This window comes from Cheilinus undulatus, linkage group 18 (genome assembly GCF_018320785.1).
Source record: "Cheilinus undulatus linkage group 18, ASM1832078v1, whole genome shotgun sequence".
Lineage (NCBI taxonomy): Eukaryota > Metazoa > Chordata > Actinopteri > Labriformes > Labridae > Cheilinus > Cheilinus undulatus.
Window position 1 is genome coordinate 15504440 of NC_054882.1, and position 16238 is coordinate 15520677.

General features: G+C 37.9%; 1 protein-coding gene across 1 annotated transcript in view; it reads left to right on the top strand.

Annotated features, from left to right (window-relative positions):
* The first annotated feature begins 843 nt into the window (after positions 1 to 843).
* The window catches only part of stxbp6 (syntaxin binding protein 6 (amisyn)), a 112590-nt gene continuing 97195 nt past the window's right edge, over positions 844 to 16238 (top strand). The window contains exon 1 of the mRNA XM_041813001.1: positions 844 to 1199. The gene's annotated coding sequence lies outside the window, so the exon portion shown is untranslated. The remainder of the gene's footprint in view (positions 1200 to 16238) is intronic.

Below are 16238 nucleotides of genomic sequence, written 5' to 3' on the forward strand. Positions count from 1 at the left end.
AATTTTGGAGATGTTTTTGGTCAATCAGATGTATTTAATAAAAAAATAATAGAGCTTGGGCCTAAGGCAGTACAAAAGGTGTAACAAAACAATGAAACAGAACAAAACATGCATGTTTTATAGAGTCTCATAGACTATTTGGCGCAATTTTTTTTCTAGGCACACATTCACGACCCACTGAAAAGGGCTTCACGACCCACTTTTGGGTCCCGACCCACCAGTTGAGAACCACTGATTTAGATTTCAAAAAATGTATAGTTATCACAACTTAACTTTTACAAAGGACAGGATTTTGCTGACCTCTATGGGCCCCTGGTTTGGCCGGCCCCCAGAAAGCTTTCCTCTTCTGCAAAAACAAACAAACAGACCAAAAAGAACTATCTTACACTATAAGTTTAGAAAGTTACGGAAAATAACATTGTTATATTTTCTATAGTTAAAGCATTTGTTCAACTGTTTATTTTTAATACAGCTCTGGACATCCTTACATTACTGATGTGTGAAGACTGATTAAAAAATGATACAAGTAGCTCTTTCATTGATCAATAAGAATTTTAAAAGGAGAGAACAATGGATTTGAGGGCCCCCATGCCTGTGTTTGCCTTGGGCCCCAAAATAGCTAAGTCCGCCTCTGAGTCCCGCTGCTGTGAGCAGACAGCTGCTTCTAAAACTTCACATATGGAAAAAAGGGCTTTAACTGTTTAAAGACTTAACTGTAACCAGTATATTTCCAGTCCAAGGCACCCTTTAACACCAGTTGACATCCACATTTTCTTTCTTCTGTTCTTTACTCTTCTTCGGCACTTCAAAGAGACTCCTAAAAGACGCAGATGTGAAGCGCGTGCTACGTGGTGCTGTGATACTGTACGTGATTGGCGGGAGGGGAATGTGTGTCTGGCTGGGAACCTGCTACTGGTTTCCCATCTATCACACAGCCGCAGTCAGACAGACGGTCTCCCAGCAGAAACAGCGAGACAGAGGGACAACAGAACACTCCTCTCTCCGCTCAGAAACCTAACCGCCGTCTTTGGAGGAGTGGAGTCGACGTGATGTTTAGCGCGAAATGCTACCGTTGAGAGTGAGAAGAGAGCGAACAGTGAGGAAAAGGCTGCTGAAAGTGGGTGAACTGTGACAGCAGCTGGAAAATTTAAACGACGGATTTGTGGACCACACGTGGAAAGCACCGCTGAAACACAACGGTAAGTAACGTTAACTCCAGACTGCGCCTTGTCAGTGGCACTTATCGCAAAGACGGGACGTTTTCAAGCCCTTTGAAAGTTGAGTTAATGTTCTGTAGCGTGGTAAAACCCGCTGTTGTTTGTGCTGTTGAGTAGAAATTGGCAATTCTACTTCGTCAACACTTTGAAATTAAACCAAATGTGCGCGCGCGTGACTTCTTCACCTGTTAGTACGCAGGCTTGTATTGTCCCTGGAAACTCATTACAGACCTTTCTAACCGACTTTATGAACTAAAAAGGCTTGCTTTCACATGTTTAGACTCGGCTATCAGACGCAAACGTGATGATAACACACCCCTGTCTGAACTTTACTAAAAAGAACATAATTAACGCACATTTACTCCACTATAATAGCCATAATTGTGTTTTATGTCGTCATGGAGTTGAACCGCGCCCCCTGTCTCGGACCTGTCTTTAAGCTGAAGCTGTAGTCACCCTGTGATAAAAAAGAAACTAAAGTGCCTTCTTGCGAGGCATACACTGTTTATTTATGAAGCTTCCGCCTCTTTGTTTGTGAAATATGCTTAATTTTCAACGAAATTCCTGTTTTTCTCTGAAAAATTAATTTGGGTGTTGGCCAACTTAATCACCTGCGTAAACGAAGTGTGCTTCTGTATCACCAACCTGTTTGCAATGCAGCAAAATAAGCACTTATTCCAAAGATAGGAAGAAGAAAAAGCCTAACAGATCATTTTTACCGTCTGAAAATGAATCCAATTTATCATTCTTGTTCTTTGTGTTTTCACCATCAGAAAAATTTGATGTATTATAAAAGCTTGAATGCTGGATCTATCACCGTGGTATTTATCTTACCTGCCAACATTTAGGTTTCAAAATGAGAGAGCTTTTGGAATTGCAGTGGGGAAGGAGTGGGATTGGAAGGCTGTAGAAAGATGTGCCTTCATGCCAGCTAAGATGTTGAGTCACACAGGTGAAGGTTTCTCTTCAGCGTTCAAATCTAGTGGAGATATACAGTGCCTACTAAAAGCATTCACCCTCTTGGATGTTTGACCCTTTTATGGATTTTATAAATCAATCATGGTCAGTATAATTTGGATTTTTTGGCAAAAAAAAGTACAAAAACTCTTAAATGTCATATGAAAACAGATTTCTTAAAAGTCATGTCAGGGAAATATAAAATATGTCCTGAATAAGTGCATTAATATTCACCCCCTTCATGTCAGTATTTAGACACTGCCATTTTACTCCATTCTTCTGTGCAGATACGTTCAAGCTCTGTCAGGTTGCATGGGAATCAGGCATGAACAGCCTTTTTAAAGTCCTGCCACAAATTCTCTGTTTGATTGAGATCTGGGCTGTGACTCGGCCACTCCAGAACATTCACCTTGTTGTTTTCTAAACCATTTCTGTGCAGCTTTCTCTGAATGCTTTGGCTCATTATCTTACTGGAAAATAAATCTTCTCCCAAGCCGAAGGTCTCCTGCAGGCTAGATAAGATTGTCCTCCAGGAGTTTCCTATGTTTTGCTGAATTCATTTTACCCACTACCTTTACAAGCCTTCCAGGGCCAACTGCTGGGAAGCATCCCCACAACATGACGCTGCCACCACTGTGCTTCTTTTCGTGAAGGATAAAATAACCAGTTGGGCCTATTTTAAATGTAAATATCAACCTAAATGTCTGTTTTTCCCCTCCCACATGAATTAAGACACTACTGTCATCACAGTCTTATAATGCCTATGCAACAATGACAGAGAAGTTTTCTACTTAACTTTTGATTATCCAGATTTTAACATAATGGTAGGATTCACTTTAAAATGATGTGTTTCCCTCCTAAAATTCAACCTGTGAGTACATTCACATTATATTCTCTCCCAGCTGGAAATGTTTGGCACTGTAGTCTGTGTTGTTCACTCTCTTTCTTTGTAAACTGTTTATATGGGCAGAAAATACTCCTGTTGTGGTTGTGTCTGACGTTCCTGCGGTACAAAATAAATCCTGACTGTGTGAACTTTACTATCACTTCCTCTGGTATGGTATGGTGGTTGGTTTTAGCCACACTGTTACCAAGATGGGAGGGCACTGAATACAATCTGGACCATATGATGAGGTATTATGTTAATGCAGAGAAGGGATACAGGCAGAATAGTGGATGAAAACCGTCCTGTCATTTTAAGCTACCTTACTCCTATCATGCATTTGCCTTTTTGTTTTCCTCTTGTATCCTTTAAGATCCACAACAAGGTTTTTTTTTTCGGTGGTTCAATGTTAAAATTATTGATACCATAAAAGCAGGTCTGTATCCAAACAGGAAGTCAGTCACTCTTAGTTTAGGACAATAGAAAAATAATAACAAAAAACCTACTTCTGAATGCAAAATAGTGGAATGCAATTTACCGCAAAAAATTACGAGATTAATTGTGATTTTAAATGTTAACCATTTGAAAGCCCTAATAAGCATATTGAAAACTATTTTGATTTTGTTTAACCTCAGACCCTCCTTTAAAAAAATCACACTTTCCCTCTTAAAGCCCTTTTAGGTCATTGGATATATTTAAAAATATTAAACATGAAAAAAACTTTTTTTTTGTCCTAAACTCCAGTCCTCAAAATGTATAGGAAATGTGAATTCATTTTCATAATATTAACCCTCTAAATGCCATTGTATTTACATATGCCACTTTTTAACACAGAAATACAATTTTTTTTCTATTTGTGATTTTGGGTTCTCAGTCTGTAGTGCCAGTGATTAGCAGCAACACTGATTTTGACAGACTATCAGTTTTTTTGCAATTACAAAAAATCACACTTTCCGCCTTAAAGCTTTTTAGGTCCCTGGATTTATTTAAAAATATTAAACACTGGTCTACAGTCACTGTTATATCCTCTAAGTTCAAACAAGGTAATTATCTCCCACAATGGCTCTCTGCAAACATGGAAAAAATGGCAAAATTTGGCTGCATTTTTTTTGCCTCTGAATGACCAAGTTACAGAGGAATTAACAGGATTTGTTATATTGCAATGGCAGTAGAATGAAAATAAGTGATTTTAATGGTAGTCAGTGTGGCCTAAAAGGGCTCCAGGAGGGAGAATGTCAGTTTATTGTCTGCACTGTGGAAAATTCTTCCAACACAGCATGCATGCTGAAATTAATTAAAAAACGAACATCTTTGTCAAATATCCTCAACTCAGCATGATATCTGCCTAATTGAGAGAAAAATACAGTTAAAAAAGCCCTAAAAAGGCTATAGGAAGGTTAAAGAACAAAATGCAAGACTACTGCTGCTTTTGCCATTTGGGGTTGTTTTCATCCAGTTGGGATAAAAATATTTTGACAAGCTTACAAAGAATATGAGTCATCAAGTAAGACTGAATGATCTGCAAAAATAATCATGATTTCAATTTAATATGTGATTATTCTTAGGTTAATCTTGTGTATTTTTCGACAAATTCAAGCCATGAATAATTCCCTAAATGAGACCATGTGTATTGAAAACAATGAAATTATTTCTGAAGCAGTTAATCCCTAGTAGCATGAATATGAATATGGGGGTGCAACAAGCTTTAAGCTATAAAGGAGGCGGCTGGGGTGGGGGAGGTGAGGCTGGCTACTAGCTGATCACAGCTGAGGTATGACTTTCATGAACTTATGCTAGGCTTCATCATTTTCATTTAGAATGAGCTTACTGTTTTTGCTCGTATTGCAAATGTGATGTCATTTGCTTTATTTAAGGGCATTATCATTTTATGTCACTCATTCTGATTGAGAAAAAAGAGGATTTTTGTAAACTATAATAAACAATTGACACTTTAATGTTCACAAAATGCGCATAAAATCTCTGCTGCTGCAAAAAATTAATATATTAAACTGATATTTTGACACATTTCAAGTTAAAGAAATATTGCAACTTCTGTGATTTGAAAATTGCAGCAGGCCATATTGCGATTTAATCTAATTTGTGATTAATTACCCAGCCCAAATTACAAGGCTCAAAACTGGGTTTTGGTGCTGTGCATGACAAACATTTGTTGTACTTGTGCATACAGAAGCAAGTCCAACTAAAGGCTGGACATTTCCCTAGAGGCCCCACAAAACTAAGAGCTGGCATTCTTAGGTGAATTTTTTAATCTAAAAAGAGGCACATTTCACTTACTAGATTATTGATCTTTACTGCTTTTTTTCCCAGAGTGATCTGTGTTTGTCCTTTTTGGATGTGATAATAGAGATTGTGCACCTTTTCATTCCTATTCAAGTGGCCCCACAAACATGTTCAAACATGGCCAAAACTGGATGTGTAAGGTGTGTTTCCTAAGAAGGCCCAGTATTTCTTGCTCCTTTATGTTTATTTTAGTTCAAATGTTGTAGTTTCTCTTTAAAAACTTTTGAATCCAGTCTTGTACTACGTCCTTTAATGCACTGTCCTATTAGTTAATCTTTAAGCTCCACAATTGCTTGGACTGGCTAAGTCCAAAGATACAAAATAGCTTCTTGTATTTAAATTTCAGCTTTAAGAGCAATTATCAGACGTCTTTACTGCTGTGAGTCCCTGATAAGTTGGGATCTAGATGGCGTTTGGACTTATAATAGCTATGAGGCCCCTAATCCTACTCTTATGCCTCCCTGTGGCATTAACTAACCCACTTACAATAAATTATTGCTTCCTCCTATGCAAAAGTTCAAGACTTAATTTGCTCTGGCATGCCATAAAAGATAAGCGTATACCTTGCCCCTATACTTCAGTGTCCAATTACGGTCAGCATAATGTAAACTGTTGAGCTGGCTCTCTCCCTGTGTGTCCACCACCTCAGCTTGTTCTGCTGCCAGAGAGGGTAGATATCCTTGAAGGCAGACATAAACACATAAAGAGGCTTGTTTCTGTTAAAGGATCATATTCTGAACCAGCCTGTTGAAAAGGAGTCAGATTTGAGTAGCTGAGAAATCTGACTCACTGGGACTGGTCACCTCCTTGCATTGCAGAAATTATGCTGTCTGTGCTATAATCATGAGCAACATCATGTTTTGTAATGCAATAATAGAGAAATTAAATCAGATACAAAGGCTTGGCACTTTTTTAGTACTCAGAATTTCTGCAGATTTTGCTCAAAGTGTTATCATACATGTCTGTTCTGAATATCTACACTGACAAAGGGTGGTTGCTTTCAGCTTAACCTTATGTAAACCAGTTAAACATGCCTTTTGTATTGTCATTGCCTGAAGCCATTTGCCAGTGTTCATTGTGGTAATGATCCCTGCAGTCGTGTTGCAGAAATCTATTTGTAAGTGCTCTTTGTTTGCTTTTCTACTGTTTATCCACCACTGTGCAAACCCTCCCAAATGTTTTATTGCCATAAGGTGCTGTACTATAAGGATATGCTCATTATGGGTTCTTGCGTGTCATTCATTGATTCATGTTTAGCCACAGTGCAGCTTAATCACATAGGATAATGGATGGGTCTATCCATATCTCCCTATTAAAATCAGTATCCAACCTGCTGCTTTAAGGGAGGGCTATTCCTTTTTAATCAATGACCTCAAGAACATCAAGATAAACAGGATGTATCTGCTCTTGTGTACATGTTTATTCACCTTTGTCCCACTGTATAGTGTGCATTAGTTGCCCCACATATTGTTTGGAAAGAAAAGAAACATAACTCACATTAAAAGTGCAGTAGAACTGTAGGATCAAAATAACAAAGGACTAATGATAAAGGGCTTTGGCTTAAAATGTTTTTTGTCCTACTCAAAAGTGTTTCCTATGGGAGCACTTCAAACAAAACTGCAGCATTGCTTCCTCTGGAATAAAAGGGAACGTCCTGTCATAATAAAGAATTGGAGCAGTAACTTCTCTCAATGTGGGTATTTGATATCAGTGTAAACCCTTATATACAAGAAGAAAAATTCTCAGTCTCTGTGCCGTTAGCTTGAACAGCCTCCCTTCCTATTATTCTAACCTAGCAGAAGTCTGCTAACAGTCAAGGCCACCCATAAGGGGGGAAAGAGTGGGGAGCTTTCTGTGACCCAGCCAAATGGGGGGGGGCCATGAAGTTCAGGAAAATCATGGCCCATTGTAAAGTTAATCTGTGATTACTATATTTAATATTTGCCCTGTTTGAAAACCACTCTTATCAAAACAACAGAAATACACATTATTTATTAATTTATGCTGTAGTACACTGTAGCATTTTTCAAAATGAAAACCTCTTTTCATAAACAGAATTACCTTTGTTTTGGTAATGTGGATAAGCACGAAGAACTACACCATTTGGAATGTACTGTCAGACTTCAGCTAGGCATGTTGTGCATAAATGTTATGATGCCAGAAAATAAAGTAGAAGGAACTGAAATCATTTTAAGGGTGAATTGATTTAATTGCGAAAAGAGGCAAAAAACAGCTAAAAAATGGCAAGAAGGGTTAAAAGTGGCAAAAATCGGCTCAGAAAAGGTGGTGAAAAGTAGTTACAGAGTGGTAAAATAGGTTCAGAGTAAAAAAACGGGATAATGGCAGCCATAATAGGCTAAGAAAGGCTAAAATGTGGAAAAAGAGAAAAGATGGTGAAAAGCAGTTAAAAAGTGGCAAACATATGCAACATTGAACTAAAGAGGCAAAAATGGGATAGCAGCAAAAATGCGCTGAGCAAGGAAAAATGATTGGAAAAAAAAAAATGTAAAAATGAGTTAAAACAGACAAATGGTAGCCCAGTGGCAACAATGGGCAAAGAAAGGCAGAAATAGTGAAAAGTGGTTAAAAGGTGGCACATATGGTGGCACTAAGTAATGGCCAAAAATATGCAGAAATGGGTTAAAAGTGGCAAAAAGTTGCAAAATGGGTGGAAACAGTAATGAAAAGAGGTCTAAAGTGGCATGAATAAGTAAGTCTAACATTAGGGCTGGACGATTATGGCAAAAATAATAATCACGATTATTTTGATTGTTAATGAAATCACGATTATTTATTGATTTCAAAATTTGAGTATTTATTGAACCACAACTTAAAAGAACAATCAAAAATAAATTAGTAACAAGTAAAATAATAACAAAATATTAAATAATAGCAATAAAAACCAATAAATAAAAATAAATATCCAATCTACATGCACTCCTGTAAAACTTGCAAAATTTGCAACATGCAAAAAACACTAATAACCCAGCCAAAAACACAACCCAAAAATACTCTTTGAAGCACACATTAATTGTTTTTCTTCAATTATGTTTTTATGATCATGAGAAGCCAAAATTGAAATCACGATCAAAATTCAATTAATTGTCCAGCCCTATCTAACATCAGAACTTAATCTGTATTTGGTGTTTTTTTGATAGCCCAGCAGATTCTGTGGGTGGTTCTGCTAACAGTGCCTATAAAAATTATTCCCCCCCTTGGATGTTTTACCCTTTTATTGATTTTGTAAATCAGTCATGGTCAAAATGATTTGGCTTTTTCGACTAAAATGTTTCACTTAACCATCTTTAATGTCAAAGTGAAAACAGATTCCCACAAAGTAGTGCCAATTAAATAAAAATATTTAAGTGTAAGTGACTGCATTTTATTCCACCCTTCAAGTCTGTATTTAGTAGAGTAACCTTTGGCTGCAATCACAGCATTGAGTCTGTGTGGATATGTCTCAATCAAGCTCAAACATCTGGACACATCTGGTCGCTGTTGGATTAAGGTCTGGCCTTTGATTCGGCCACTCCAGAACATTCACCTTTTTGTCTTTAAACCATTTCTGTGTAGCTTTCATTGTATGCTATCTTTACAAGCCTTCCAGGGCCGGCTGCTGTGAAGCATCCCCACAGCATGATGCTGCCACTACTTCTAGAGGGATGGTGTGTTTGTGGTGATATGCATAGTTTGGCATCTTGTCTGATGGCTAAAAAAGCTCCATTTTGGTCTTATCAGACCAAAGAACTTTCTTCAACTTGATCATTGAGTCTTCCACAGGCCTTTTGGGGAACTCTAGTCTAGATTTAATCCCATTTCAGCAGCTGAAGCTTGTAACTCCTTCAGAGCAGTCATAGGTGTCTTGGTGGCCTCTCTCAATAATCTCCTTCTTACACGCTCACTCAGTTTGTGTGGACAGCCTAATGTAGGCAGATTTACACATGTGACATATTCCTTGCATTTCTTGATGAATTTAACTGAACTCCGGTGGATGTGGAGTGCCTTGGGAACTTTTTTGAATCCATCCCCTGACTTCTTCTTTTTAATAACCTTTTCTCTGAGTTACTCGGAGTGTTATTTGTCTTGATGTTTTAATGATACCCAGGAATACTGATTGACCAGTGACTGGACCTTCCAGACACATGAATATTTATGCAGTCATTTTTTAAAATTGTCATCACTTTGTAAAAATCTGTTTTCACTTTGACATTAAATAGTTTTGGTCATTTTTGCATCAAAAAGCCAAATTATATTGACCATGATTTATTTGTAAAATCAATGAAAGGGTAAAGGGGTGAGTATTTTTTTATAGGCTCTGTAAATCTTTGGTGATACATGAGGGCAGGTTGGAACTGGGTGTAAAGCTTCATGCTGAGTCTTGTTATTTCTTCTGGGAGTGACGACATATTGTGTTAACCCTGGCAGCATTGTTAAGTATAGTTGTTTACACTCTTTTAACCCTGGATATTTCATTTACAGCAGAATTGGAGATTTGTCTACATTGAACAAACTTTAAGAGCTCTGGATGTCTGGGCTGGAATAAGAACCGTGTGATCTTTAACTGGCACGCACATCAAGTTGATTCTGATGGATTTTGTCTTAGATCTCAAACTTGGACAGCTAAATCAGGCCTGGAGTCTTATCTAGCTTGCATAAGCTGTGCTTGTCTTTGATTAAGTATTTACAAAAAAATAGCTGTTCTATTGTGCACTCTCTTCAAGGTCATCCCATGGAAAAAAATTGCAGACATGCTCCACAATCCAGCCTCAAAGTAGAGCTACCACAGAGATTTAGATGGAGCTATTGGATCCCCCGAGGGTCTCTTTGGAGTAGTACAGTAAAGAAGTACTGGATAAATTATGGGCTTTCTTATACTGACTTTCAAACCTCGTGTTATGAAACACCACTGAGAGTTTTTCCTCAGCATGAACTGGAATGTGAAGCTGTAAAACATTGTAATTCTTCATTTTATAGGCCCTTTTCAACTGTCATGATACTTGTAAGTGACCTGAGTGAGTTTACAGCCCATGTAAAGGCTGATTTTTGTCTCTTATTTATGTAACTCAATGCTGCACTGATGAAGGATTAGATTCTGATACATCACAGAGTGGCGCTGACACCACGAAAACAGCAGGGTAGACGGCGTAATCTCTCAATTATTTTATGAGAGGTAACAGTCACCATCTGTTCATGCGGCGATGCTGGATGTGGCTTACTCGATGTGACACCGTTGCGTGACATCACTCTCTAAAGATGTAATCTATGAAGACGTGCGCACTGAGGGAGGCTTTTCTGTAAAATTCAAGGCTGCGTTCAGAACCATGAGTCAACATGAAAGACATGCATGAGAGGCTGTAGATGAGGCTCAGTGTTTTATTTCTTTCATGCGTCTTTAGGAGTGCAGCGGGGAATGAAAGAAACTGCTCTCAAAGTTTCCAAAGTCAGTCAGATGTGAGTGGGAGGAGTAGATACAGAGGATGAATTGGATCTTGAGGAGGATTATATTATCTGCTTGAGTTTGTTATTTTGGCAGATAAGGTCATTTTTATGTTCCAAATTCTGAAGTGTTATTCTTTTGTACATCACAGTCATTCAGCACTAAACTCTAAACTCACTCAAACTGAAGATGTAACTTGCTTTCCCACTTGTTGACTGCTGGTTGCAGATGTTCAGGATCTCCTTTGTTTTGTCTCTTTTCTAGTAGTTGATCCACAGGTGTAGTGCACCTCTATGTGTATGTGGCATGAGATGATTAGTGTATATCAGGGATGCAAGATATTGGATTTTTGACAAGATCTCTTATGCCGATTTTCACAGGTTCATTCATTCATTCATTCTACTACATGTTCAGCAAATACTGAAAATTTTCAGACTAAAGGGACTAAAAATGAAGTTGAAGGGATTTAAAAGCCAATGGCTATTGTAAGCTGACAGTTAAAGGTACTGCATTTCAGTTTAATTTCATCAACAATCCTGATTTTCTTAACAACTATTGGCTGGATATCAGTTAGCCAATCAACTGCTTACAAATTTCTCCTCTAAGGCAGTGGTTCTCAACCTTGGGGTCGAGACACTGAGAGGGGGTCACCAGATGCCTTAAAAAACTAAGAATATTTTTTAAAATTACACCGTTGCCATTTTACACAAATTTTACCAAATGTTAACCCCTTTTCATCACTTTTAACACCAATTTTTCCAATTTTAGCACATTTTTGCCACTACCCATTTGTGTCAATTTTAAACCCTTTCCACCACTTTTTCTGCCTGTTTTTGTCACTTCTAAACCAATTCTTGCCAATTTCTGTCCATTGTTGCTTCTGTTGACCCATTATTGCCCCTATTAATCACTTTTACACCCTTTTTACCAATTTTGATCACGGTTAACCCATTTTTGCCAGTTTATATTAATTTTTCATCCCTTTCCACCTAATTTTCACCAGTTTTTTGCACTTTAAAGCAGTTTCAGCCACTTTTTAATCCCCTTTTTCATTTTATGTGCCCGTTTTTGCAACTTAAATGCATCTTTAATTATTTTTTTGCCACTTTTAACCCATTTATGTATTTTAAAAATCTAATTTCACCACCTTTTCCACATTTTTTTGCCATTATTAACCATTTTTAACAATTTTGAACCTCTTTTAAATACGTTTATCCACAAAAATAATTTTTATTTTAATAAGGGTATTTTCTACACAGTTGAAGAATTAAAGATATTTGTTGCTTTGATAAGAGCGGTTATTATTCAAGTCAAATCTGAAATATGCTTTTCACAGCTTAACTTCATAATGGGCCATGATTTTGCTGACCTTCATAGGCCCCCAGTGTGGCTAGGTCCTAGAAACCTCCCCCTGTATCCCTCCTTATGGGTAGCCTTGTCTGAACATGACCGTTTGTGAATGTGCATGGCCGTGTTCAACCACCTTCATGTACAGTGGGGGTCCCCAGTCTCTGGCCCCTTATTTTGGGGGTTGCTAGCTGAAAAGATTGAGAACCACTGCTCTAAGGCATAGACACCAGAGTTTCATCCAGGTGATTGGATTACTGACTCCAAGCATTATTCCCAATACTATGTTCATGTAGTTTCAATAAAAACGGACTGATTGCTGATCAGTCTGAGTATGTCTGGTGTGGTCTGTTTTCTGAGGTGTGGTTTCTTCTGATATTTAAACTTGTATTTCTGTATTCTGATCACCTTACCTTGTGCTAACCTCTGACTCACTGTCAGCAGCTTTACTATATCCCACTGTGTATCTATTGAGTCGATTTTTAATTTCTTACCATCTAAATATTTCTCACACCATCTGCCAGACTTGTAATTACATGAGCAGCACAGTAAATATACCCAGTAATTCCCTTCTCGATGGATTTTTTTTTTCCTGGGCTAACTGAAGGTTTACTCTTTAAGGAATTAAAGTAACACATAGAAGGCACATCTGTCCGTCGTTTGGGTCTTCCTTCCTCTTCTTCACTTCTGCCACAGCGACAAGTTCCCATGAGCCTTAGAGCCCAAGCTGGAGCTAGAGAGCAAGACCATGTTGAAGCAAAAAAAAAGTGGCTGTATTGGAAACTCAAAAGACCCCACTCCAATGAGGTCCCAAGAGAGCCTTGAGCACTGACTGAACAGACTTCACATTAACACACTGGGCAAAAGGCAGGCAAGGGAACGAGCAGGAAACAGTGGCGCTCCTCTGACTGCTTGGCAACACACAGCCGGAGTTAATGAAGTGTTTTTGTAAGGGGCTCTGCTTGGAAATGGGGTGATAAGCAGCCGTAAAATATATGTATGCCATTTTCACAGCCACAGCAGCTCCTTGGCTCCTTTTAATACAACTGCTCAGCCTTGCACTGTGAGCATTGCATAAGACTGCTCAAAGTCAAACCAGAAGCTATGCATAGTAGCTGGCAACATTTCACTGCCTTGAGGCTTCATTCATCCTCCTCCTCCTCCTCTTCATCCTTCTTGTTTTCTTCCTCGCATTGCCCTTCCCCTTATCCCTCCCTCCTGTCATGCTTCAGTGGGCCACCTGAGGGGGGGGTATGTACCCCCCTTTGCCTGGTGACAGCTTGCAGGGAGATATGGGCAGCCTTCTCAGCTTGAGGAAGCTGAGAAGAGGAAAGCCAGAGATGCAAGGGATTATAGAGCATGCACAGAGGAACTCCACTGGGCTTATTTTCTACAGTAAAACACAACAAGACCTGTGACTTTTGCACAAATAACCCCAGTTTGTGTTTTGTTTCCTTTGCTGCACCATCCAGTAATTGAGAAGGGAAAACAACAAAAGAGGAATACCAAGTGGAAGGAGTGAGCTCTTTGGGGATGTCTCTGTGTATGCAGATGTGTACAGTATCATGCTTGTGTAGGCTGGTTGATGCATGATACGATGAGCTCACAATCGTGCAATCGATTTACCCCTCAGAAAGCAAATGTAAAATGCACTTCAGAAACAGAGGCAACCAATTGCCTCTCTCAGGGAATAAAGAGCTTGAGTTATTCAGAGCACATGATGTTTAAGCCTTTTACTGTCAGTGCACTTTGAGGATGGACTGGTGCAGCACTGGCTCGCAGTTTTATCAGAGAACAGCACGATATGTACGCGCTGCCCAAAGCAGTTATCGACAGTTTCTCAAGTTTCCCAGCTTTTGATAGACAGTGAGAAAAACTTTGTGCCTTAGATCAAGGGTGCTGTGTGTTTTTTTATAAAGAGTTGGCTTACTCCATAGCCAAAGGGACCGGATATTTGACATCTTTTAAATTCCACAGAAAGGCATATTTATTAGCCTCTCTAATTACTCACCACAAAATCTTGGCCCAGAATTTTGTTTACTGTGAAGTCTTGCATTGCAGAAAGAGCAGAGAGGAAGGGAGATCAGAGTTTGAAACAGAATGATGCTATACCAGGGCAGTGGAATAAATGATATCTGTATCTATATCTATATCTATATCTGTATCATCTGTATCTATAGCTATATCTATATAGTTTATATCTATAGCTGTATCATCTATCTCTACATCATTTATATCTATATCATCTATGTCATCTGTATCATCTTTATCTATAGCTATATAATTTATATCTATATATCATCCATATCGATATCTATATCATCCATATCTATATAATTTATATCTATCTGTGTCATCCATATCTATATCTATATCTATGTCTGTATCTATATATCTATTCACAGGCCCACCCACAGATTTGGCTGGGCCCCTGAAAACCCCAGAGAATGGTCTCTACAAAGTTGTGGTTCACTGATGATAATAATGCGTTGGTGCTAGCATCCTGGCTATCAGTTACTTCATTTTGGAGCTGGAGAGTATGTATGGGTTCTCATGTTGAAATTATTTATTTGAGCCTTCTTTTAACCACATTTTAACCCATTTTCACCATGGTTTTTGCATATCTTTGCTCCTTTTTTCCCACTTTAAGACCATTGTTTCAGACTATTTGATTTGTCTGACATTTTCAACTTTGTTTACCACTTTCAACCCATTTTGCCACGTTTCACCAATTTTTGACACTTAAAAACGATTTTTAAAAATTTTTAACCCCTTTTTCCTACTTTCTGGTTGTTGTTGAAACTTTGTGCTGCGTTTGTCCCATTCTTACCACGTTTTGCCTATTTTTGCTGATTTGAACCAGTTTTTGCCTCTTTTCAACTGCTTTTCACCATATTGTCAACCATTTTTGCCCCTTTTTTACAATACATTTTTCCTATTTTAATCCCATTTTTGCCTGTCTCAACCTCTTTTCTCCAATTTTTTCTCACTAGTTTTGCTTATTTTAACCCATTTTGACAATGAAATACTTTTTTCTATTTTTTTCACCTTTTCTTGATATTTTTGTAGCCTATTTTTGCCCTTAAATCCAATTTTTGCCTTTGTCAACCTCTTTTCCCCACCTTTTTTTGAAACAGTTTTGTCTCTTTTAACCCCTTTTTCCTTTTTTGAACTGCTATTCACCATTTTTCCATCCATTTTGCCTACCTTGACCTCTTGTCTCAACTTTTTACACCATTTTTTCCCCTTTAAAACCCATTTTTGAAACTTTTTATCCACTTTTTACCACTCTATCTAGCCATTGTTGCAACTTTTTTGCTACATTCACTTATTTTTGACACATTTTTCCTATTTTTTGCCAATTTGAATGATTTTTTTTCTATTTTGTGATTTTTGCAGCACTTTTTTTTACCACTTTAATCCCATTTTTAATTCTATCAACCTCTTTTCCCTCCTTTTTAAACAAATTTAGTTTTTTTTAATTCTATTTTGCCCCTTTATAACTGCTTTTCACCATTTTACCACCCACTTTTCCTCCTTTATGGCATTTTTGTAACCAATTTTTGCCAACCTCTTTACCCCATTTTTTCCCCCAGTTTTTGAGACTTTTAAACCATTTATGCCACTTTTCACCCATTTTTGCCAATTTTTCAACTATTTCATTTGTCCTGGTTCAGTCTACTGAGCTTCCTTCTACCAATTATTGTTTTTTACACGTCAGTAAGTGACTTCATTGGAGAGACCTACCAGTGAACTTCTCTTGTTGTCTTTAAATTATCTGTATATTTGAAACACTGATTATTAAACAGGCAAAATCAATGAGACTATAACCTGACATTAATACATCAAAGTAGTGGAATAAGATGTACTGAATCACTTGTATGCTGATATACTATAATGTTTGAACATGATCACTGGTTTTACATTTGATAGATACCAAACAAATACTGTGGCAGTGGTTGAACTTGGGTTTGTTTTAAACTAGGACCTGTTTAAATTGGTCTCAAGCTTTTTGTCTTTTCTATTTTAACCCTAAAATGTGACAGAAGTAAGTAGCACATGTCAAAAACCCTCTGTAAACACAAGGAGCACAGGT